Source organism: Bombus vancouverensis, chromosome 5 (genome assembly GCF_051014615.1).
Source record: "Bombus vancouverensis nearcticus chromosome 5, iyBomVanc1_principal, whole genome shotgun sequence".
Classification (NCBI taxonomy): Eukaryota; Metazoa; Arthropoda; class Insecta; order Hymenoptera; family Apidae; genus Bombus; species Bombus vancouverensis.
This window is the reverse complement of record NC_134915.1, coordinates 1,725,888-1,752,983: the sequence shown is the minus strand read 5'-3', so window position 1 is coordinate 1,752,983 and position 27,096 is coordinate 1,725,888. Positions and strand designations below refer to the sequence as shown.

At 34.7% G+C, this 27,096-nt stretch overlaps 1 protein-coding gene and 1 long non-coding RNA gene across 2 annotated transcripts in view; one reads left to right on the top strand and one right to left on the bottom strand.

Moving 5' to 3' along the window:
* The window catches only part of LOC143302674 (CCR4-NOT transcription complex subunit 6), a 460,837-nt gene that overhangs the window by 332,957 nt on the left and 100,784 nt on the right, over positions 1-27,096 (top strand). The window lies entirely within an intron of this gene.
* LOC143302717 (uncharacterized) lies at positions 11,222-15,668 on the bottom strand. Its single transcript, XR_013058453.1, has 2 exons — positions 15,434-15,668; positions 11,222-11,441 (listed from the first exon to the last, which is right to left on the bottom strand). It is a non-coding gene; the product is annotated as an uncharacterized LOC143302717 (long non-coding RNA).

The following is a 27,096-nucleotide window of genomic DNA, read 5'->3' as shown; positions in this document are numbered from 1 at the left end:
CAATACGAATTCTGTACTACGTGTAAAAATACTGAAATCGCGTTCTCCTCGTATTGCACTGTAATAATTACGATGAACCGAGCGAGCTTTTGCTACCCAGTTTTCAGTAGCGCCATTCTTTTTTCTTTTTTCGCTCCTCCGCTCTCCCTCTTATCTTTTACGAGGATCAATTTTTATTATCCCGTTTACGTTTTATTTCTCTTTATTCCCTTTTCGTACATTTTCTGTAAATAAATTGAAAAGGACGAACGTTCTGCAACTATAACATATACATAGAATATTTACACTGCAGCATATATTACTAGAATTTTTATTCTTTCGAAAGATAATTTTTTTTTTACATAACTTCTCTCAGATAATTTTCAAGTGAGTTTGTTCTTACGTAAAATTTCTGCTAGCGAGTATCATCAAGTTCGCTGAAATTGACATCCGTGTCTGTAACTGTTTTGTATGTTCGCGTGAGCAACGATGGCCAAGCGACAGCGTGTTCGATAATGATTAATATTATTTTTCTTTTTTCAAGTTTCGTTTATAAGCTCCACAATATTAAAGTGCATATCTCGATAGCGAGATTGTAGTGTTTTAAAAACGTCTAAATATTAGCGAGATTATGTAATAGAAAATGAAGATATCCATTTACCTTTACAGGTCACCTTTACAGGACGTTTTAAAGCCATTGCAAAGTGAAACAAATAAAAGCATAGCGTACGCATCATATTTTATTCATCATACGTATTACGACTTTTGTCCGAATATTTTTCCGTGTCACAACAAATAAGAGAATAATTAAGAATGACAGAGTTAGGTGGTGCGCGTGGTCTCAAATAATATAAGAAAAACATTATTCGTTTTTTTAGACGCCGAATATTTATAATCAAATCCATTTGCAAAATTCTGGAGAATATTTTCCATTTGGTAAATCTAAAATGCCAGGGATAGATGTAAAGAATTTCAGAAAAATCGGTGGAATTGCGACGATCTAAATTAATGATACTCAAAGCGGTAGTGATATTTTAGGGCCGAAAGTGTCGCGATAAAGTGAATTCTTAAAGGACGTGGCTATAATACGACGCTGGAGGAAAATGTTACACGCAAGACTAGAGGATCATGTTCGCTGCGATGCTACTGCGCTCGTGTTTTAAGCGACAGTAATATAAATTTATCTCGTTAGTGTCACCATCGGAATTCGCTTACGCGTTCATTTCCCACGGACTCGTGTTAAATACAAACCTATTAAATGATTTACCTCTCCTCCCTTCTTTCTATCTTTGCGCTTGGTTGCTTGTTAATGCACACGTCATCACGCGCTACGTAAAAGCTAACACGGCAAAAATGTAGGCGCTTTCTTTTCTGCGATGAGAAATATTCACTGATTATTTTCATCAAGTTGATTATACAGGCAACTGAGACAAGTGATATTTGAATTTGGTTGAAAATAGAAAGGAATTCAAGAGAGAAAGACTATGCTTATATACATACAATTTAACTTTTTCTTCTAGAATTTTCTTTAATTTTTTTCCAGTATTTCGGATACTGTATTTTATCCTAATTTTTAATAATATTGCATCCGATATTGTATGTAACTAAGTACTTAGTATTGTAATAGCTATCTTTAGACGTAGACCATTAACGGTATTCTGAAATGGTCACCGGTAAATCAGTTTCAAAGTTCTTAGATAGAAGTTTACTCACTCACAGCTTTTATCGATAATTTGATCAACAAGCTCCCTTATATCAGTAAATTGGCGTGCAGCTTTCTGGTATTATCTTCTTCCAAGCAATCGTCCGCCATCGGTTCCGGAAATATTGTTTATTTCTCTGTAAGACGCTCCTCCTCTCGAACTAGAGTGGTTCAGTGGTAATATAATATAACTCAAATCAAACACAGACTTTCGCAGTTACCTATGATTGGAGAAAACTGGAAAATTCATATAATGAAGGGTCCTTCGATTATATTGGAAATCGTGACTCTGTGTTTTCAGCGCATCTACGCATTAAACGCGTTCGATTATGCATACGCATAATACATACGTTTTTGCATGTACATAAATTATCGTAGAACAGCAATTATTGTCAACAATTTCTCTTCATCGTTCTTTGCTAATTATGTTCATCGAACGCAACGAATAGTAAATTAAGTTATGAAACAGTCGATTTGATTTCGAAGAAATTGCCTAATCATTTTAGAGTCATTGAATTGAATCACGTTTTGAAAATTCTATGGCTGTGGATATATCGAGCAGAAGCTAACTTTGTATGTAACAGATATTACAATTATTATGTTACATGTACTTACACAGGGTGGGCCTGAAAGTATCGTGCCAGTCATTTGAAATTACAAATGAAGAAATAGAATTCGTTTACTTAAAGTTTTGTGTAACGTTAAACATCTTCGATTCGCGTGTTGCGTTTATTCCTCAGATAAATTAAAATTGAAACAAAATTCCTTACATATATTTTCTCAAGTTGATAAACTGAAAAATTTAACTAACAATAAGCAAGCAATTTTTCAAGAATGATATATCTAGGTACACAGATATATACGTTGCGTTTAATATCCAATACACACACATAGATTCAAATCTGCTATGAATTTTTGAAAAATTATAATGGAATTTTGATCGTTCAAAATTTTTAGAAAAATTAATTGTTCGATCAATTTCTGTAGTTTCCACGGAAGCATAAATACTCAAAATGCGAAATATAAAATATAAAATATCTACGTACAAATGAAAACTAATTACATGTTACTTTATTTCTGTTTTAGGTAAGCTGACCGTTTCGGCAATTGCACAGCTGAACCTTATTCGTGATATTTTTCCCGCCACTGGGCGTTCTGTAAGTTGCAGCAACTATTACGACTAATTAAAGTTTATTATCATCTGTGCAGTTTCGTTGTAGAAATACGAACTCTGATTCGTAACAAGGAGTTATAACTGTTCTAGAGAAAACTAACAGTATACACTAATGGTGCTCTGCACGGTTCACTATATGCTTACTTTTACGAATTTCTGATAAACATTAGCGACTCTAATCACGTCACATTTGAAATTCAATCCTTTCTTCCTCCTTTAACTCGCTCAACAGTCCTTAATGGCCTGTAATTATTCGAACCTGGTATTACGTATCAGATATTGTTATGTATGAGAAGACAATCTTCGCATCTTTTTTCAATAGAAACTTATATGAATAACAAGTCATTTAGATTTTTTATACAGGTGCATTAGAGATAAAATTATGACTTTTAATTTAGGAGTCAGGAATTTAAATACTTTGTCTAATCACCTTGATAATGATAAGCAATACATTAACCTTTATAAAATCGAGTCATAAATCTTCATAACATGTTTATATTATTTCGACCGATACTTCTTTATGCTTTTAAATGTCTATTCACAATGTCAATTATCCTGACAAAAAAGAAATAAAATAAAATTTTGACTATTTTTTTTTTAATGATCTTTTACATATACTTACGGAATTTATGGATTAGACAATGCTAAGTTTGCAATTTTTATAGTTTGTTAAATGTAGTGTACAAGCACTTGGTGAATCATATGTCCACTAAAATTAGGAAAACGAAAGTGCTGCTTTATATAGCGATAAACAAAACATGAGGACAGTGCATTCTCTGAAAAATGTGCTCAACGTACAGTGTTTGTATGTAAGGCACATCGTGAACATGTTTCATGCGTATAGAAGCAATTATATAACATTGAAATTACATTACAGCAATTTAATATTCAGATATCAAACTATAATAATGAAACAAATCAAGCTTTATCGTTATATGATCGATTTTATCAAATACATAATCTTGGGTTAATTGAACTCAAATCTAACTATCCGTGTAATTTTACAAATTTCATGCAAGGATTAATTGTGAATTAAAAAGGACGAAATGGATTGCGATACAATTCTAAACATTATTCGACTGCGAATGTTTATGTAAATATATATATTATATTCGCGAACATTCCTAAGAAAGTGGAACACAAATAAAAACCTCTTTTATCTTCTAAATATTCTAACAAATAATCAACTTTACTATTTTGTACACTTTTCCAATCTGTACATTTTTGTACATTTCAACTTTTCATAAATGCAGAAAAATATCCAAGTCTGCTGATGCAGCAATATTCACGGCTTGCCAAATCAAAGTTGTCGAAATTTCTTGGAATTTTAAGGAGGAATGGCTTATCTGGTGAAATGATTATACCTTTGAATCAGGACAACGTATACATACGTCCTGTACATTTCCATTAAATTCTAACGTCGTGTACATGCGTTCCGTATATTTCTATCGAATCCGAGGAAAGTTTATTCGCAGTTTCGTCTCGTAGTTATTTATTCTACTCATTTATCTAGCAACCGGGCCTTGGTGTCGATACTGAAACTGCAGGCTGACTGGCGAGTTCTAAATTATATTAAATCAATCGATATCGACGCGAGAAAATTGTTTGACATTTTTTATTTTTGCGGAAATTTCCCGAATTCGAAGAGTTAAGAGTAGTATCGCTGTTTAGCATTAAATGGTCGGTTTTAGACAAAGTCTATCCGCACTCGGTCTTTCACTCGGAAGAATGTAAATGAGGCAGACATTATTAAAGTCGCCACGCTGAAAATGTAGTCCAGCCTATACTATACCACTTTTATTAATATCGTTAAACTGTCCGCGTTAAGAGCGCGCCCACCCTACCCCATTCTTTTCTCCGTTCGCAGTTTCCATTGAAACTGTGGCGCACTTCTGTCTATCTAAAGGCAACTGAACTGTTTTTATAGACCTCTTCGAACATTCAGAAATTATTCCTTCTCCGTAGGAAATGTATTCCGCTCTTTAGTTCGCCTTAGTTTTCTATCAAGTTAACTTAATCGGTCGGTAAAACGAAAGATCTTAAAATATTCATTCGGGAAATTCCTCACGATCGTAGGAAATTATATTAGTTATTCAGGACTGTGCTTAGCAAGATTGTTTAACGTCTTAAACGATTGCAAGTTAGATAACTGATAACAATAGACACAAATGTTGGTAACATATATAAATAAAAACGAATGAACTATGTAACATGTGATCAAATATTTTCTATCCTCTCGCGAAAAGATACATATCGTACAAAATTTCTATTATTTGTTTCAAATCTTATCGATGATATATCAAAATTGAGAATATGATTCGTCAAAGTTTTATTTACTAGACTTAACACTAGAACTACCACACCAGTCAAATTGAATGGTTTTACAATTTTATTTTGAAATTCCTACTTCATGTTATATTTTCTTTCCGCAATGATGTAATCACTTTCTCAACGATAACTAAAAGAATAGTATAATGAATTTTATTTTGTTTTTTATACATTCAAACTAAAAATAATTTTGTATCAAGGCTACTTATACCAACACCAGTCAAAATAACCGCTACTTGTCGAAGTGTAAAAGGATGCTGCAATCTGTTTATCGAATCCCAATTAACCAGTTTCCTCGTTTTGTACAACTTGCCGCACGTTTTTAAAATTTTTACTGCGTATCATCCAGTATGATGATGTCAGTTATCAGGAAAATTCCAGATGGATCGCTAGAGCGTTAGATGCTAACACTAGAAATGCCATACCAATCAAAATGACTGGTTCTACAATTTTATAAATGTGTCAACCGTCGTTTAGGGATCCCAGATGGATTAATAATACCAAAAATCTACTACACAACATTGAATTGCTTCTGTAAGAAAGTAATAAGTCAATAAACATAAAAATATTCTATTGAGGTGGGATGGTGATAGGTGCGTAAGGAACTACTCTTGGTGTTTTTACGAATAACAGTTTATTAGAACTAATCAACAATCAGAGTTAACAATTAACAATTAACGATTACACTTAACAGACAACAGGTAACAACTAACAAATAACGATAGACACCGAGAGATCATTCGACGCGTTGCTATGCAAATAGTACCGAGGAGTTACACATTTAATGGCGCAAGACAGACTGACTCTGCTTTTGTTTCGGATCGCGCAGATTCTTCCCTTCGTAGCCCATCGATATCCCCATTAGCGTGCATTCATTAGATGTGCCGCCAGTGCTGGCACGTGTATGCTCTTCCGAGAATTCGGCGGAAAGAGTGTGAAGATATCGATGATACATTGGGCACGTCGGTGTTGCGCTTTGGCGGCGTCGCGCTTTGTATCCGGAGCCGTTGAAAAGTTCCGTGGCCCGTGCCGCCACACTATTATTACGTATCTTTTAAAGACCAGTCATTTTCACTGGTTTTCGTAGAAATAGCTTCGTGTTAACTATCGGTAGTTTTAGTATTAATCACAATAATCTCTTTATCAGTTCGTTCGAAAGCTTCTCTGTTCAGATTTCTTGGCCATTCTATCGCATTGTCAATGGATCAATTCGACCGCATACGTATCAGATGTGACGTTAATTTCGTCATAAAAGAATCCATCGGTGCGACAAATCCCTGAATAATTTAGTCATAGATGTTCTGCTTACTCTTACAAAAAGAAAATTTGTCTTTTCTCACTATTCCATTCATAATACAGAATTTCCTGATTATCAGAGATTTTTTACTTTCCCTTCTGTAGACAGCCGAGTTATTTGATACACTTAAAACTTGAGAACAATACTCCGTAATCCGTTGATGTAGCAGCAAGTCAAGTAATTAAACATTTAATTTGGAAACTTCTTTCTCGTCGTCGTTAACACACAGGTAGAAAGTGCTCTTTCTAATTTTCTGCGGAATGGAGCATCGTGAATTCCAATTACAGCTGACATGCTCGTATCATTCAGTATCTTTATCCTTTTTTGGCGCTGGTCGTGAACACTCGTCTAACTGCGCATTACCGCGCTTTCCCTTTTTCCAGCAAGTTGAAAGCATTAGGCCATCTAATAATCAAATTCTATATTTCCCCTACAAAATTCAGCACAGCTAGTTCTTTTACTACTTTGACTTTTCTATAGATTTAAACAATGAAATTAGAAAACTCTGATTGACCGATCATTCCTGTCATGATTCACGTTTCTTATTACTAAATTATATCCGCATATTCGAGATACGTATTGAGATTTATCATATTCGCACAAATATGTGCTATAGTTTAAACTGAATTTTGAGCTTTAATTATATTTGATATATTATTATACACATTATATTATTTTTTTTTTTTTTTGGAATGTAAGTATAGCAATTGATAATTTCTTGAGAATTTAATTGCAATATTGTTACCATATCATTTGTCAAATATTATTTAATGCGTTTGAAATTCAATAGCACGACTTTTGGACATTTCTAGCTACAAGAAGTTTCGTTAATTGTTTAACGCGTTCTCGTACGTATCTAACAGGTCAACCGTGAACATCAGGAAAACTAAATCCTTTCCATTTCACTTGAATTGTAAGCCATTCTTCTTTCATGTGTATACCGTGTAATCAAATACCGCGAAACATATTGTATTAATGCTCTGCATTACAAACAGTACATTACTATTCCGTATCTTCTCGTACAGTTTTCATTTTCTTTTCACCGGAAGGAAATTTACTTTTCTTTATTTAGTTCTCTGAAGGCAGGTTCGTTAATACCTGACTACGTAGTACAGAAGAATAATGGCTTGTGAGATGATATCGAACAGTGAAATCATTTTAACTCGACTCAAAATGTCTGCAATTATTTATTTAGGCCTTGAACACACGTTAACTTTAATCCCAAACCAACTTTACATTTCACAATTTCTTCTACTGATGCTTCTACTGAATGCTTCTACTGATCATAGCTAATTAGAACCGTTTCATGGAAGCCTTAAAATTTTATACCATTTCCATAATATCTAATCGCCATACTGATATTATCATTAGCACGATTTCTTTAGTTAATAAATTGACATATTAAACTTCTTCTCTTATTATATTAACATTATTCGTTGCTAATATTAAATTTCTTGTTGCATAAACTTGAGTTCCGCATTATATTAATCATACGTAAATTCCATAAATCAATATATTTCTACACATACACGTACGTTTCTTCTGTATGACAAATAAGAATGATCCTTGAATCTCTCTCTCTCTCTCTCTCTCTCTCCATTCGTCTTTGTGCTGCATGGTGGAAAAATTCCTCGCAAGCTGAAAAGATCGAATGAGACGAAGCACTGGCCGGATAACAATCTACCTATGTTCATCATAAATTCAATTTGTTCGCTCGACGATGTTTGTATTCCCAGGGAATGGAGCCTACTGTGTTTAAAAATACATAGTACGCTGAATATTATTCCCATTTGTAATACCCAGCTGGCATCCGGCAACTTCCTCTTTTGTGCAGAGAATGTTTCCGACTCCTCCCAATGAAAGGTCTGACCATAAAGTATACCGCATAGTTTGGATTCCAATGTAGCAATAATGATCAAGCAGAATGGTCTCTGTGCGAACGTTGTACACACATTTAACGTCGCGATCCTCTCTTTTCCATTCTCCTTAATCTCGATTCGTCATTCGGTTTCTGTCTGGCTTTCGTTCGATCGTGACTCTCTTTTCCTTTCACCGTATTTATGCTCCGATGAACTGTGTCGCTCGTAAACAAGACTTCCTAGTCTCGAACCACATTAATTCGCTACTCATCGCAGCGAGTACCGTAGCCCGTTTTCCGTTAGCGCTTTAATAATTCGCGGATAACCGTGTACCGCCATTCTTCTATTCATTCGTACTGCTGCAAGTGGTTAATTGCTTGTCGTCCCGATAATAATGCTTCCCCCTTTGCCCGTTTAATCATTCAACCTCTGTTCCGTCCACCAAACAATACCGATCGATCGCATTTACCATTTTTCCACAGTAATCTGCCGTTAACGTACCATTGAGAAAATCATTAGCCGAAAGGAAAGCATTTGTTGGATTATTTACCGCGACGGAATTTCAATACGGAATATTGTTACTTGCACAGGATAAGAAGCTGCGATTAGACCGCGGATTTCTCCTCATTTATGGAGGATTTGAACGTGCAAAAATGCATCGAATGCATATAATGTTCAAAAGTATATATATAAATATCGAAAATATTTGTTATAATACTTTATAGATGAAAGAATCCCAATACTTTGTAGATGAAAGAATTATTTAGCATCTGCTTTGTCAGTTATGTGGATGAAAATATAAAACCACACACAAATGCACGATCTAGTTTTGATCAACGTGCTGTGTTTGCTCGTGCATGAAAGTACTCGTTTCCTTGCAAAACGTGCAGTTTTCCTCAGTTTTCTGTCTAACAGCCAATAAGCAATGCATTATTGATTCGAATGAAAGTTGTTGCTTCGGTTATAGCGATTATTCGGAATTATGGTCGTCGATAGATGTTGCAATTGGAAATTACGGTACATTGTTTGTAGGAGATATATAGTTTGGAATGTATGTGGGCAAAATTCTGTGCTTCGAATCTTCGACATATACCTGGCTGGTTGAAACATGTAAAAACGAATGTTTAAACGTAATTTTCCTAAAACAATGTGTTTATTACCCAAATTTGTAAGCATCCATAGCGTTTTTGTTGTTACAGTCCGTGGTAGAATTAATGAAAAATTTGTTCTTTCCCAAGTTCTCAAAAAAAAAGCGCAGAAGATAGAAAGTCGGTGGTTAGACGTCAAAATTCTGCCACTTTTTAAATATAGCAAAGTCCAATTTAATACAGAATCTTTTTCATCCTTTCACTTCGGACGAAGAAAATGGCTGGAATCACAGAAGCGGGAATGTGTCTGAGAATATACGTTACTGTCAGTAATCGTCATTTCTCTTCAAAAAAATTCGATCAATTTTTATATCTATATTCATATTGTGATATTTGAATTCACGAATACTACACAATGATTCGCACGAGTACTTACAATGTAAGTGAACATTTACAATAGAAAACTTTCGTGAACACGTTATACAAAATTTCCTGAAACTCCATTAGCATTGTAATAAGACACGACTATCGTGATTAAAGTTGCTAAAGTTTGAAACAAATTCAAATATGTACATAAAAGTTACGAGACATTTGTTGCAAACATTCATTTCAAAGGCCAAAGTTACAAAACTTTAATATAACACGACTAGCCGTCTTATACATAATAATGTGAGCCAAAGGTAGTCTCACTAATGTTCAAACGAATTGAAACACATCTCCCTAACTCATACGAAATATATGTTTCTAACAAATACCCTACAACTTTTATGAACACTTTTGAATTTACTCCAAGCTCCAGCAAAAAAACCAATATTATATAATCGTGCTACTAATGAAATCTTGTAATATTTTGCATAATGCACCTATCCATAAGACGTTCGACTATTTCTGTAATTATTCACACAGATACTTTCGTCAATCACTGTATGTATTTAATAGAAAGAGAAATGTCGAATAAGGATTTACAGTAGGTTTATAACTTCTTGTAATATTTTGCATAATGCACTCATCCATAAGACGTTCAACTATTTCTGTAATTATTCACACACATACTTTCGTCGATCGCTGTATGTTAATTAATAGAAACAGAAATGTCGAATAAGGATTTACAGTAACTTATGAGAGCTGAATTCGCTAGAGATGGCCAAGAAGAAGCCGCTCATCGGACATTATTACACCTAAGTGATATCACCTGAACTCTGTACGTTCAGTATGTCGATTCGTTTGAAACGACATTTCTTCTTTGGAACTTTTAAACCGGACTACCAGTAACGTACGTATACAGTTTTTCCTACAAATAAGCAGCATGTTCGGATCTGGCCAATTGCTCATTACGAGGCAGAAATACTATTCGACTCGACTTTATTCTCCAACGGGATAGAAGAGAATACGAAAAACGAGCAAGAGACTCGACATAGCGGCAAATCATAAAGTAATCGACCAAGCGGCGTATAACACATCAGGATCGCTAATGCTAGTCTGCTAAAGCATTATACATATTCTATTCGTCTTCCACTAAACGACGCCACTGTTCATTTGGCCATAAACGTTTATGGTTTCTCGTTTTCACGGACCTCTTACTCGTTCCCGGATCTCTCATCTCGCTTTGTCGGTGACTTCAGATAAAAATGAGGGAACAGCGAGTTGTTTATTTCGAGGAAAAACTGTACTTCGTATTACATAGTATAGTAGACTAACCTCGCAAGGTATCAAAATTCTCGACCATCTCGTGTATTCATGTATTCGGCTGTCTCATGGGTACACTGGCAGCCGGGTAATTTTTGTATACTCGCGGGTACTCGGGGATCTCAGATGTTCGGTTGAAATCGCTAGTAGCCTAATCTTGGACGATATCAAAAAACTCTCTCAACTATGTTTCATGTATTTGGATGTCCCGTGAGATACCCCGGTAACCGAGTAATTTTTGTATATCCGGTCGTCTCACGGGTATCTGAATATCTCCGAGGTTTAGTTGAAATCGCTAGCCCTAGTCTACAGCACATTTAGCACATTTCTGAAAAAAGAAAAAAAAAACAGTCTTTAAATTACAGCGTTCTGTAAATTTCAAAAGCCCAATGTGCTTTCTGTGTGCAACATTACATCGCCTTATGACTGACGAAATATCTGCAACGCGTGTGTACTTTGTACCAAGACAGAGATCGACAGAGATTTTACTGTCGATCCAACCTTCGTCAGATTATGCTACAGACTCTCGTCGGAAGCTTCCATACAGTCGCATAGATTCACTAAAAAAGCGTGCTCAGGATACTCAATCAAGAGTTACTTTCGCTCAAATGGAAACGATTGTCCAGTGGATAGGTCAGTTAACCGTAATACTAGTCAAAAACTAACGCTATCTAAGATGGATTGGATCGCGTGAGCGTGCAACGAGTTTTTCGCGTTGAATGAAGACTGTAGACGCGTATAAAAGCTGTGTCTTCCTGGATGGATTATTCCCCCTTACGCTGTGTATTTGTAACATTCAAGGTATCATTTGAGCGTACCTTGCGCAAGGCGGAAACGCACAAAGGAGAGTACTCGATAATTTATCTAAAAGCCGGAGGCGCGCAAGAAAAATTTGTCGATAAAGATTGAATTAGAAGCGGGAAAGTTTTTTCTCTGAATTCTCTCGCCTCGAAAGAGAAGATAATGGCACGGGATAATAACCTGGTTAGCAGCGTAGACCCTCGTGAATTAAACGTTCCACGCTTGTTTCTTTAGGCGTGGCAAATATTTTAAATGGACTTCTTTTCCACCGCAGATTGCATAAGTGCAATTATCTGGCCTAATTCGGATGGAAAAATATATTCCAGTAGCTCTGTCATTTTAAACGTTAAGATTTCGTTTCGCATTTTTCTTCGTTGATTTTATATAGTGTCATTATTGTCTATTACAATTACAATTCACTCATTTCCAATTATTTTTTCTTCGGTACTAAGCAACACACATAAGCAATGATTCATGCGAGACCTGCAAAATCTAAAGACTGCCAGCTGAACTGTAAAGGGAAGCAAATTTTTCCACTGCTAAATGATCGACCGATTAATTTCGAATTAATTTCTTGCGAAATTTATTTTCCTTAATTACCTCGCTTTTCTATCAAACCAACGATGTAACAATGTATCATAGCGAGAATGTTTGTAACATGAAGATCAGTCGCTGTCAATCAATCACCATGATTTATTGTGCGTTCTAACAATTGATCAATATGTAACGAAATGGTTAATAAAAAAATGATAAGTAATCGTGAAAGCTTTATTGTTATGAAAGTCTAGATGAATTTCTAATTTCAAAATGCATAGTATCATGAATGATATATTGCATTAATCAGGCGTAGAATCATAAAATGACGTTAAATCTGGGAGAATTAATTCTCTGCCAAGGTACATACATTAAAGTAGAAAATCAAAGCACCAGATGATCTATGGTCATGTTAGCACTGCATATGCATGTTTCACATCTACGTAATCATATTGCAACTAATATTGATTTTATTTAACATTACACGTATTTGAAATAATTCAACATCAACGAACATAACTGATTATACAAGATAAAGCTGTTGCATACGCGTAACGTTCCTACATCAATCCTATTATTCGATAATTCTGTTTGATCTAATCTATCGCTCGCAACTGTTGAGAGATTGAAGTGGAAGCGTAGCAATGAAAATTGTAGATAATTCTGAATAGATAGATCGAGTATTTTTATGCATTTTTATATGCTTTGCCAACATAACGTAACAAAAGTGGAATGGAAATTTGTTTTATTTATTAAATATGGGAAAAATTCGAGAAATTTGACGATACAAACATAACTGAAATATAAAAGATACAGTAGCTTCTCGTTAGAATATTCAGTAGGTGAAATAAATCTTTGTTTAGCTTCCACTTTTTTCTATTTCTGTTCACGAAATATGAATTTGCATGAAAGTCCGCAGTCTAATTATAATAACTACTGTACTTTGAATATTTTACATGTTTTTGCATATTACGTGCACTGCGTGCATCTTTTCACATTCTAGTTTCCCATAAATGCATAAAAATTCGCATTCTAATAATGGTAAGCCTGGGGTTTTGCGTCATCCAAATTTAAAGGGACGACAATTTCCTACAAAACGTATCAGTTGTCTAAATGCACTTACGCTTTAGCTTAAAAAATACCTGTACACTTACCTATTCCCGATAGAATATAAATTAGTTGCAAGATTATAAGTAGAAAAACCGAGGTCGATTTTATGCTTTATTAGAGCTGTCGCGTAATATCATGGCACGATAAAATTTGTTTTTCAAAGCTAATATGCAATAAAGAGATTGGCATCTATAAACATCAAGCATTATGGAACGGTAAAATTTGTTTTCAAAAGTTAATATATGCAGTAAAAAGATTGGCGTCTATAAGCGTCAAGCATTATGAAGCAGCTTTTATATTTATGGAGATCAATATACTCAGCTCGTCTGCTTGTCAAGCTACAGATAAGATAGCGAAGGATTGACAGACTATCAGTAATACTCAAAACTGTTTGATACTTGGACAAATCGCGTTCATTTTAATGTACCGTAGATAAGGTCTTAAATAAACAATTTCAATTTTGTATAATATATAGCTCTTGATTCCACAATGACAAGATGCTGACAGTAATTACTGCTTTTGATTATTAACCTTTTCATTCGTTGATTCATTCCTTCGTCTATTCTCAATGACAGTCAGCTGTCGTTAATAATAATTATTAAAATATCTTTTTGGTTAATCTCAATTTTGTATAATATACAGCTCTTGATTCCACAATGACAAGATGCTGACAGTAATTACTGCTTTTGATTATTAACCTTTTCATTCGTTGATTCATTCCTTCGTCTATTCTCAATGACAGTCAGCTGTCGTTAATAATAATTATTAAAATATCTTTTTGGTTAATCTCAATTTCCTATAATGTACAGCTCTTGATTCCACAATGAGAAGATGCTGACAGTAAATACTGCTTTTGATTCTTAACCTTTTCATTCGTTGATTCATTCCTTCGTCTATTCTCAGTGACAATCAGCTGTCGTTAATAATAATTATTAAAATATCTTTTTGGTTAATCTCAATTTCCTATAATATACAGCTCTTGATTCCACAATGAAAAGATGCTGGTAGTAATTAGTGCTTTTGATTATTAACCTTTTCATTCGTTGATTCATTCCTTCGTCTATTCTCAATGACAGTCAGCTGTCGTTAATAATAATTATTAAAATATCTTTTTGGTTAATCTCAATTTTGTATAATATACAGCTCTTGATTCCACAATGATAAGATGCTGACAGTAATTACTGCTTTTGATTATTAACCTTTTCATTCGTTGATTCATTCGTTCATCTATTCTCAGTGACAATCAGCTGTCGTTAATAATAATTATTATAATTTTGGTTAACCGTTGTGAACGACAATGTACCGTCTACCTGTGTAATAGTCTATAATATAGTCTATAGTCTATATAGTCTGTGTAATAGCGTAATAGTCTGACAGTGTAATAGTCTACGTTTTGATGCCGCTACGAGCCCCGAATTTTAATAACTCAACGCTCTAACGAGAAAGAAACAAGAAAGATTCGTAGCGTTTTAAGGGAACGTCGAACATAAAATCGGGAGGAAAATTTACTCGGACATGAACTATCTTTTAACATTAGAAACGATAGTCAGGCTTAACGTTAATTGAGAATTGAATTCGACAAACAGCATGATTCGAAAATAGCAAGCTACAGCGGTGAATAGATGGCACAGGGTAGAAAAAAAGTAGGCTACCCTGAGAGCATTAGATCTGTTGGAGATTATCGATCGACGGTCTCGTGTTGCAGAAGATTGAAGGAAGGAAATTCCCAGTTGAAAGCGGAAACTGAACCGAGGAGTCTCGACCTAAGAGTTTTTCCGCGTCAAACACGACCCACGAGGATCGATCGAAACGAAGCGGACGATTCGAAAGCCTCGGCAATTGTCTTTCGAAGTCGTTTAACAAACTCGTCCTTACTTGTCGCCGAGTCCATCGGTACTCCACTTCTTTCTTCAATCGACTCGTCGACGGCGCGAGAAAAACTCGAACCTTCGTGGATTAGCTGAGTTGGTCCATAAAGGCGAGCAAGCTTCGAGTCAGCAGTTGCTGCCGGCGCTACGGTGACTCGGAACATCTTCAACTCGCAGCTGGATGACGTCGTTTTTTTTCTCCGGCCGTGAGAAAGAACCGCGATAGCTTGAATCTCGTTTCGCCACCTAACGACATTTCGAACGGATTAATTAATTTTCTAAATATGACTGCGATTTCCGCGTTTTAATTGGCCCAGTCGGTTATCAAAGCGAGGATCGAGAAATTGGTCTGCAGAAGAATGAAGTTACGCTAGACGATGGTTTGGCAATTCTTTAGGACTCGAAGGAGAACGCATTTGAAATTCATATGAAACGAGAGAATATTTACTGTGAAATTATTGCTCAAAATGGGAGTTTTTAATGGAATAAGTTGGGAAGAACAATGGAGATCTTTTTCTTTTTTGAAGATAAAACTGTAACATAAATTCGTCCTGTTCTTACCTTTATTTAGAAATAAAGAAAACGGCACAAATATATGTCACAATCTAACATTAGATTTAAAATAATTAAGTATATACACATATATGTATGTCAATGTACTCGGCTGACCTCATAAAATGTAACGATTAATCCAATTTATCAAAAGAGACGATTAATCGATTGTGTTTCTATAAAATCCTTAAATTCTATCTGCATCAAAATTGTAATTATAATTGTATAGCCACATTGTATATGAACAAAAATTTAATAATAACACGAATAATGATATGAATCAAAATCGATTAAAATTTGTCGATGCGAATATAAACAAAAGATATTGATCTTGTCTTATCAAATTGATAAGGTAATTAATATAATATCGGATGTATTCTTACAATCTATCATTTGGAACTAAATAATTCTTCAAGAAGAAGATACTTTACTAACAGAAGAGTGTTAGAATATCTCCCAATTAGATATATCGTTTCAGTTTGATATAATCTTTCCAATCTTATATAATCTTTTGTTTCGATAAACGTATCAAGATTTATGAATTGCTATCGCTTAATAATAATTGTACTTGGTGTACAACGGACATTACAAGCGATTAAGTTCGATTGTTACAGAGAGCTGGTTGTCGAAGAACTGGGATTATTTGTAGCCCGTCTAGCAGTATATGTCGCAACTGTTAAAGAAGAAAAGAAACGGGTAACCGTAGCGGTGTTCGCGCAAAGAGAAAAATAGCCCTCTCGTGCAATTACTAATTAACCGTTTAGCGAGTGGCGAGCGTTGTGAGCGGAAGTGCACGAGATAGCAAACGGTGCAAGAGACTGAGGAAAGTAGAGGCAATAGCAACCCTGTAACGACCTTTTGTCTTAATGTTTCTCTACGATGTCAGCCGCTGCTTTCAACCAACTCGCTTCCTCCTCTTTCTTTCCTTTTCCATCGCTTCTCGCTTTCTTCGACTCTCAGCGACCACATCCCTCCGCTCTTCGTCTTTCGTTCTACCCCGGTTACGCGGCCGATCTTCAGCTATCTCCGAGGAAACACCTCGCGGCCGAGAGATTTATGGCGGCCGCGGAAGAAATTCTATAGCGTTTACTTGTTCCTCGAATCTTATCGAGATTCGAGATTTCCGCGAGGCTCGTGCATCGCAGCAATAAACGTGTTGCCGATGGGAGTACGTATTAATTGCCGTCACTTTGCCCCGTTGGCAGAATCAACGGGCGACTCGTGAAACCAGAAATGTTGCGTTAGGTAATCTCGTATCGTAATTCATCGTGGAAAGTTCGATTCAGTTGGCAACTCGTGGCTTGCAACATGATTTTCCATCGCTGGTAAGATTGATTTCGCAAACCGCCGCAGACGCGTAACCACGTTTTTGAATACTTACGGTCATTTGATCTAACAAAATTTGATCCTCGTCGGGTGGAACTCGCTCTGAAATTGGATAATTTATCGCTAATTGGGCTGCAATTTAATATCTATGCAATTCGAGATCTTTTCTTTTCGTATAGTAGTGGAAGTTGGCGATTTCTAGCCGACGCCTCCTCGTTTCTGACATTTTCAGTTTCTTATCGCGCTTTTATTCTACCTTACGTATATCGTTTCATTAAATAGGAATAAACTTTACGTAACAATTATGAAATACAGAGTGTTCCAGATCTTTGCAAACCTTATCAGGGTATTCCGTGGATATAAACGAGGAACGAACGTTATAACTTGCTTGAAGCTTTACTAAACAGTTATGACGATGTTTTGCATTTCGATATCGCCTCTGATTTTACGCCATTCTCGCCTTTATGTACGAATAACTTGAAGTTTAGAGAAATGATATTCGATTCAAATTCAATTCCGTATCGCAATTAGTTTTATGTCGAGAAAAACGATGAACATTTTAAAACGGCTAATGACTTGATTTTTATCGTGAACCTGCTCTTGTCTTATAGCAGAGTAGCCGCACGTTTGTCATCATCGCCTTCGTATTTCGTGCGTTTGCTATAATTTTTTCATAGAACTTTAAACGATCTATATTTGTATAACATTTTTCTTTCATTTAAAATCGTAGAGTATTTTAACAAAGTTTGGCCAAAGGAACCTAGAACACCGTACGTGATATTCGATATCATACAAATAATCATAATGTAAACGTTAATCGTAATTGTAATAATTTAATGCAGGCAAATGTAATATTGGTCAACGGGAAACTACAATATAATCGTTACGTTCTAATTAATGTACGCAAATCGTGTTATATTTACACGATAAAATTATAATATTGTTATAGTAATTTTACTCATCGAACGTAGTTGTATTTTATATATCCTTTCCTAAAGCATTGTTTCTTTGTTAAGTGAGTGACTTGCTATGTCTCTTGTGAATTATTGTCTCATATTATTACGTCAGTGGAAGGATGAGGTCTAGAGACGTCGAAGAACTATAAATTTTGCCAAATGGAACAAGTTTTCATTGCGTAAGGATCTGGAATATTATTATTGCTCAAATAAATGCATCTCAATTGGCTGTTGAATGTCATAAAATATTCAGCTATTGAAATTTAAAATACACGATATTCCAACTTTTACCCTGCTGCGTTCTTTCGGCCATTTTTGACCCAATTACGTTTTCGTAATGTTAAGAAGTACCTACAAATTGAAGGAAATATAAAAAAAAATATTATATCTTAGATGATCAAAGATGTTAAAAAATGAGAAAAATCCTTCTTGTTTGCTAAAATTGGAGCGAGATTGGAACATAAAAATTCGAGAATCGTAGCTGAATCAAGAGGATTTTTTTACTGATCTACTTACTGGTAAAATATTACTCGAGATTCTTGGAATGTACGTATTATAATTTCCATTTATTCGTTCAGAGCAGGCGGATGCGAAGCGAAAAAGTCGATTTGCGGTTGTATCAACGACCGTTAACATTTTGTTTAGCGAGTTATTCCATTTTTCACATGAAGTTCTTGCGATAGAGATTCCGCTAATATCAATGCTTATTCGCTTTCGAGAACATCGCAATTTGTTCCACCGTAATCCTGGTATTAAGCAAATGGAGATTAAACGAGAGACGAGGTATATCTGTAGACTTTCCTTTGCGTTTGTTCCGTGTCAAAAGTCAATCATAAAAGATTTATGACAGCATAAGATTAAGATGTTAATGTCTATCTACATATTTTCTCATCTTATTAAAATATCGTTGCGCCTTTCTATTATAAGACAATTTATTTACATGTTAAATATAGCTACGTGTTTATTATATTATATGAGTTTGCACATCGCTTTTATGGAGATTTTAAGTATCAAACTAATGGCGACGTATCTTTCAAATATAAATTGTAGTTTTACTTTCTGCGTTACGATATTACTTACACAACAAATTGCAAATTACTCACAGACATTATACTATATTACATAGACATAAGTAGTAAGTGGAATAATCGTACGATGGATATGTAAAATATTTTTTTCATAAGTCACACGTTGCCTCGATTTTTCACAATTTTCTTGGAACACTGTTCTTTTTTTTTTTTTGCTACAAAACTATCGCATTTTGAAATGAATTTTTCAAACTTTTTCGTGTGGTAGGCAAGATTTCTTTGAGGGAAGCCAGATAGAATTTAAAATTATAATCTGAATTCTTGAATACGTAGGTCTCAACCTTTCTCAGAAATGAACATTTAAACGAAAAATTGTAATCTGGATCCTTCGTGTCATTTATAACGACGAATGAAAGAAACTGATATATTAAGAATTTTAGTAACTTTTGTACTAAAAATTGTTTACCATATTGCCTATGTCATTTATTCTATGGTATATATTTATTTATTTATTATACGTATGTATTTAGTTAATTCTTATCTTTTGGCTTTGAACGACTTCCAACCATCAGACTAGCGACCATAGTATAAAATCTTTACAATACAACAGGATTTTTCTTTAAAGTTTTAACATTTATTTCTCTAGTTCTTATTATAATTAACTTAATCTACCTTACTCAAGCATATTCATTTCTTATGAAATGTAAATCCATTAAACGAGATTACGATGCCTTGGCATATTTCTTATTTAATAAACTTTCTTTTGTCCATCACTGTATCTCGCCTGTTCGTATTTCTGTAATTAACCAGTCTTGCCGTATCCTCCGTGAGCCGAAGGTTAATTGGAACATTAGTTAATCGAGCAGCGTTTAGCAGTGTTATTTTTCGCTCCATCGCAACGCAACGATCAACTGCTGCAGTTAAAGGCGGCTTAGTACATCGTAAAGACTAACATGTTAATCAAGTTACATTTTTTGTTCGCGCCATAATGTAGCTTTGAGTATACGCTAGGTTATAAGTTCGTACTATGGAATTACGATGGAAGACATGCACGGTAATAGTTTCAGGAAGCGGTGCTTGCGTGTCGGTTTGCTTCGATGCTGATGCCTCATCGTCTGTTGTATCATACGGTGCGTTTAATCCCGTGTATGATGCGCCTCTATTCCTAAGCATTCTACATAAGTACATTCTACATCGATTTCACATAGGATCTTAAACTTCTCGCATTGGTGTCGAAAAGTCGCGTTAGAAACTTCACAACATAAAATACGCTCTGAAGATAAGTATTTTTTTTTTATTTAAATTCCTCGCTGGAATATTATTATCGAGTATAAACAGTATGTAGATTAATTACATCCGTAGACCGAGATCTTTTGCAACTGATATTGTTTAGATTAAGTTTCGAACGAATGAATTTTATTATACATAGTCTATAAATAATTTCCGCGTTATTATACAGGGTGGTTGGTAACTGGTGGTACAAGCGGAAAGGGGGTGATTCTAGGCGAAAAAATAAGTCGAAAATATAGAATAAAAATTATTCGTTTGAGGCTTTGTTCTCGAGAAAATCGACTTTGAATTTTCGCTCGGTACGCGTGCACTTTATCACGTCTCGTTATAACGCATCTCACTGTAGATCGTTGTCTCTACGGAAAAATTAAAAAAAAAAATTTTTTATTCTATATTTTCGACTTCTTTTTTCGCGTAGAATCACCCCCTTTCCTCTTCTACCACCAGTTACCACCCACCCTGTATATAAATGTATTAAATATATTTATTATAATTACCAGATATAAAGATATTATCATAGCGCTACAAGTATTTCCACTTCTTTTAATTTCGTAACATCGTAGTATTTACGTGGAAGAAGAAACATTGACACAAAAGTTATTATGTCATACGTACGTTAACATATTATATTAATGTACATTTGCATTTTATGTTTTCAAGTGTGATTTCTTCTGAAGCAATTGCCCGCATGATTACTCGGCAGAGTATTTTTCGAATCTCATTGTACACTGTAATTAAAAGATTAATAAGTTTTTCTAGAACGAAATGTTTCATAAATTTCTTATCCGATGAATTAAAATAATCGCTGATTCTCCGAGTCCTTGTCGCTAACGTAGAACACAAATATCTTTGAGTGCAAAATTCATGTCTAATGACTTTCTAAACTCGATAAATTTATTTATAAGGTTCATCCAATACAAAAACCATACCAGTGACTATGGTTTTAAAAGCAGGAATTAGATTAAAGGACTAGAAGAATTAAATTAAGAACGTGAAAAAATTTCATCTGCATATAGAGGACGTTCCACCTAACTCTGTCAAATTTTAATGTCACCTTTCGAGGGCTTTTTAATGCCATCGCAAGGTGAGTTTGGAGTTTGAAACATTTTTTCTATTACCATAAATAAGAGAGTAAACCACTATGATAGAGTTAGGTAGGGCACCCTGTACATTTCTTCTATTATTTTCAAACAAATGATGAAAATCTGTACACATAAAATATCAAGACGACGTCATTCGATATATCTCGGAATTGTAAAAATACAATTTTCCTTCCACAGATTAATTGTAAAGTAAATTAAGCAAATCGACTGACAAGAAGTTGCAAACGAAGCGTTGTACTAATTCAACGGCGGTGCATAATCAAGAAGAAAGTGTGAAAATTGTAATGTCAAATTCTCGAATATTCTTAAAAATATTTCGCCATGTACCCGAGTAATCGATATTTGACTAACACCGAGTTCAGCTGAAGCTGATCCTCGGAATACCGAGTATATCCGTATCTGTTCTGTATGCGGAATTCCTCGCTGATCTTTCATGCGACATATCCGCTCCACGTCGTAAGACGATTTACGTTCGTACGGATAAACTCAAAGACTTTGTTCCAAAAGAGATGGTTGTGTTGGGCCATCCCGCTGCGGGCGCATCGCTTCGTACTTTTTCCTTTTTTAAACGAGAGATCGAGAAAGGATCCGGTTATATAATACTTCTTTTCCTTCCTTTGTGCGAGTTATGCTCCAGTTCAATCGATAGTACGTGTTTTGCAACTTTGATAGTGTCTCGTGCACGCTCGTCCAAGAATCTGATCTTCCAACGCAAACACCTGATCATAGACAGATTTTCTAAATATCTTGCGTTTGTTAGCTCCAATCTTTCATTATGCAAGCTATTTTAACGAGTTTTAATGCAGCAGATTTCTTTCTTGAGAATCTCATTTTCCATTCTTTACAGGGGAACTATTTTTAAATTCAATTAATCCCGTGTAAACCAAAATTGTCGTTTCATTTGATTTTCATCGAACATATTTGTAATTCTAAGAACATTGCTTGGCATAGTATCAAAAAGATTAGAGGATATCAAAATATTGCTTGCTTAACAGTTGTATCTTAGGCTTCACAAAATTTGTCAACTATGTTTTTGAACCTGACAGATTATTTCTACTTTTGGCTATGTGCTTTATGTTGAAATATTTTTTTTTTTTTAGTAGTAAAATGATATTGAAATAAAAAGATGAAGAAAAATATGCTTATTATGTTTCTTTCTGTAATCTTCGTATATCTGTAGAAACATGTATACAATATTATAGAAATATTATCAAATAGAATAAATTTACGATATCTATAATATCTATAGATATACACTAATATATGCAAATAAATTATTTCACGTGCTAGAACGAAATAATGAATTAAAAATGAAGCAACTATGAATAGCAATGGAAGAAAGTAATAAAGATAACGATAAGTACATATTATATGAATATGTATATTAGCCCTAATATTGTAGATTATAATGATAGCATTTCCTGTACAAGTACGGACATTTAAAGTACCTACTTTACCTTATCTCGAAAACTAACTTTTCTTAATAAGTCTATTTTTACATCTTCTTTAAACACTAACTCTACATGCTACGTAATATATTTTAATAATCAAGAGTAATCGATCAATGTTTGCTACATATTTGTAGTACATATACAGATATACGTAGATGTGATCGATTTATATAATGTATCTATCATACAATGTTATATAAAACATGTGAGATCGCGAACTCTGATTTTAGTAACGAAAAAGATTATTTACTTCCTTTAACAAAATGCTCAATACGAAATTGAGCGCATGCCAATAATGATCTTGCCATACTTTGCTCGAACTTGAGATACATTTTGATGTTAAGAAAATACAATAAAATTACGTCGAAGATGAAAAACTCAATGCTGCTATGATTCTCGAATTTCCATACTTTAATTCATTTCAGAAACAAAAGATTTGCAATATCTTAAGAAAGCGTTTAATATGTAGAAAATTGAGCGAGGAATCGCGCATGCCAATAATGATCTTGTCATACATTGCTCGAACTTGAGATACATTTTGACGTTAAGAAAATACAATAAAATTACGTCGAAGATGAAAAACTCAACCCTGCTATGATTCTCGAATTTCCCTACTTTAATTCATTTCAGAAACAAAAGATTTGCAATATCTTAAGAAAGCGTTTAATATCTAGAAAATTGAGCGAGGAATTATACATACGAATAACGACTTGCTCATAGTTTGCTCAAACTCCAGATATCTTCTTACCATTAGAAATACACAATTGTATCGAAAACCACAAGAATAACTCAGCTAACGGGTAGAATCAAATTTTCAAAGCACGAGTTTCAGATCGTCTCGATCATCGAAAACATTCGAGGAAAATGACGTGATTTCGCACTTGTCGGTTACATAACATCTATTAATTGACGTACTCGGAATTGTGAAAGAACGTTCAAGGGTACCTGTCGGCCAACTTACTGCACTGCACTGGGTTTACGGTAGTCGCATTCCGCCGCGTGTCTAATAATGTTCAGTGAAAGTTGCCAGTATGCATGGTCGCCCATGTTTACAAGAGTGCGCATGCAGACATGCTTGCAGTTGCGCTGCCGTTCTCTCGCTTGACGCTGCCTATACGCCGATATACTATTTTACGATTGGCACGAGGAACGCGGTGAATATTTGCTTTCGCGTTTTTGCTCGCGTTTCGTAAGTCTTTAATTTGCTGGCAGCCTGGTTCTCGCTGCTACGCCGCTGAACGAAATTTATTTCCATTGCTAGAGGTGAATCGTGGGTTCTCTTTTAGTTGAGTTATTTACGAAGGAACAACCTCTGTTACGGTGTAATAGTGACATGTATCGTTTAAGGCGTTTTATTCGTTGTAGGGGCGAAATTGTTCAGGCGAAATGAAATTCCTCGCCCTTAAAATGAAATATCGGTGTTTTCGATAGTAAAGTGCTGTTTTTATATCGAACATCGAAGCCCATTCTCAAGGATAATTTGGCGGATGAAAAAAGCATTTGTTAAGATTTACCAAGAACACCGAGTTATTCAACAGGATAGCGTAGTACAAATTGTAAAGTATCACGCCGCACCTCCGTGGTATCATTAATAACCTCGTAGATGACGCGATATTGGAGCTTAACTTAAAAGAAATTGATCTACCAATAGGTTTGAGAATTTTATATTAACCTACCAGGCACCGAGCAATAATAATTTATCATGCCATTACAAACATATCAATTTCTTTAAATATTATAAAATCGTAGAATCTAAGTGGACGAAATAGTGACGAAAAAGAATCCTTGGAACCTTTCCATAGACACAGTAATAAGAGAACAGAATTCGATAATACAAATCGATTGAAAAATATTGCAAATTAAATGTTGCGTTATCTCAACGCCTTTGGCGGGTTAAAAACAATGAAATGTTATAAAGAATAATAGTAAATTATAAATATTTTATGCTCGTGTTCCAACGTACTCGCGTATCCAATTAATTATTATATCATATAATATAATTAACTTATTTTATATAATAATTATATTTTAATTTATATATTAGAAATAATATTGTAAAATAATATGTTATACAATAAATATTAATAAATATTATATTATATTACTATACTAATCGATTATCATATAATTTAATTCAACTTATGTATCTAAGTCACATAAATTTCAATCGATTTTGACACTGCCTACTATGAAGTCCAATATTCATAGCATCGCTTTACTCGCATTTAAGATACTATTATAAGTTGTTCAATGCACTACGTTATTTAAAGCTAGTTATTAAACAATGAATCAATTATTATGTCTAGACCATGATCGTTTATGCGGATCCATATTTTTACGCAGACGAACAAAGGAACAGAACCTACGCGAAAATGTCCATCAGTTGCTAAACACCGTGTGACGGATGCTAATTACGTGCATACTGTATATTTTTGCTCTTTTAAATTTCCCACAAATACACAATAGTCCACAGTCCAATTATAACGATTATCACGACCAGTTACAAAAAAAAAAGAAGAAAAAAAAACAGAAAAGAAACAAAAGAACGAGGGAATTTCAATGCCTCGAATAAACGTAACGATTTCATTAAATTCATCGGTGCTTATATCGTCGCTGGCGATTAAAGACTTAACAAACTGATCGGTCGCAAACGCGCAAATCGAATCGATTTAATTACGTAGGTACCGAACGAAGCAATTAACGCGCGAGTAATTTCAATAGCCAGGGTAATCAGCTTCTCTGAGCGCCGGCCACGTGCAAATGTTAGCGCCCACGTGACGCACGTTTATTATGCAATCATCCCCCTTGATATCTTGCACCTGTATTGCAGGACACGCGGAAACGAAAGTACGATATCGCATTCAGCTTTATCCGAGCCTGTTATCGATGGATTTTGCCTGAACGCTGTGCTTGAAAGATGAAAGTGTAACGATAATGTAACGCAAAGGCTGCTATCTGCCGTCGTTCCTGGTAACGTGAATTTTTGCGGTTGAACACAAGGTGCACCGCATAGCAGCGTATTGTTTCGAATGGTCATTGGTTAGTGGTTTCATCGATAGCTAACGTGACATATATCATCAGACTAAATCGAATAATATGATCTTCTGCGTGGATGGCTTGCGGTGAATGTGGCGAGTAACTTCGCTGAAAATCATGGGAACCGAGCATCGCGTCGTTTGCCTCTTCGATCGCTCCGTAAAACTGTACCGATGCGGTATAAATTATATCCTGTACATAAATTTACAAATTTTTCTTTCAACTCTTTACCATCTAACCATTTATCTTGCAAAGTTTCTTCCCGAAATGTCAATCGTCTTTTATCTTCTTTCGTCATTCACAAAGTATGTCTGAAACGTAATGAGACTGGTTACATGTCATTTAATGAAAAAATATACATGCTCTTCGTCAAAATATTGACTGTGCAAACGTATAATCGAAATTTCACGGTGAAACTCAAAGCTTGTTTAATCGCGTGATTATTATCGTGTGAGAAATTATTACCTCGTCGATTATTGTACCGCGATATCTCTGGGATCAAGATACATACGCAAAGATCGGAATCAGTGCTAGTTAACTCGTGATAAAACCTTTTTGTGGGTTTTCTTCTCCCGAGATAACTCGTTTGATTGCTTCATTACCGCAGGGGATTAATGTCGATATTGTTTTCTATATTTTCTATGCGAATTATAATTCCCTGCAACTGCGTGAAATGTTCAACATGGAATATATTATCTACGAAAGTATTTGCAAAACGATATTGAACTACGTGTACAGATAGAAAAATAGTTACATTCGATATAAAATGACATAAATTATTATGGCTATATGCATGATTTTTTCACAAAGTATAGAACATAAATACTAGAAACGAAATAATAATTAGAACATGTTATAGAATACATGTTCAAGCTTTTATATTCGTTCTGTGGGATGAATTATGCGCGTAATTTAAAGCAATAAAAGT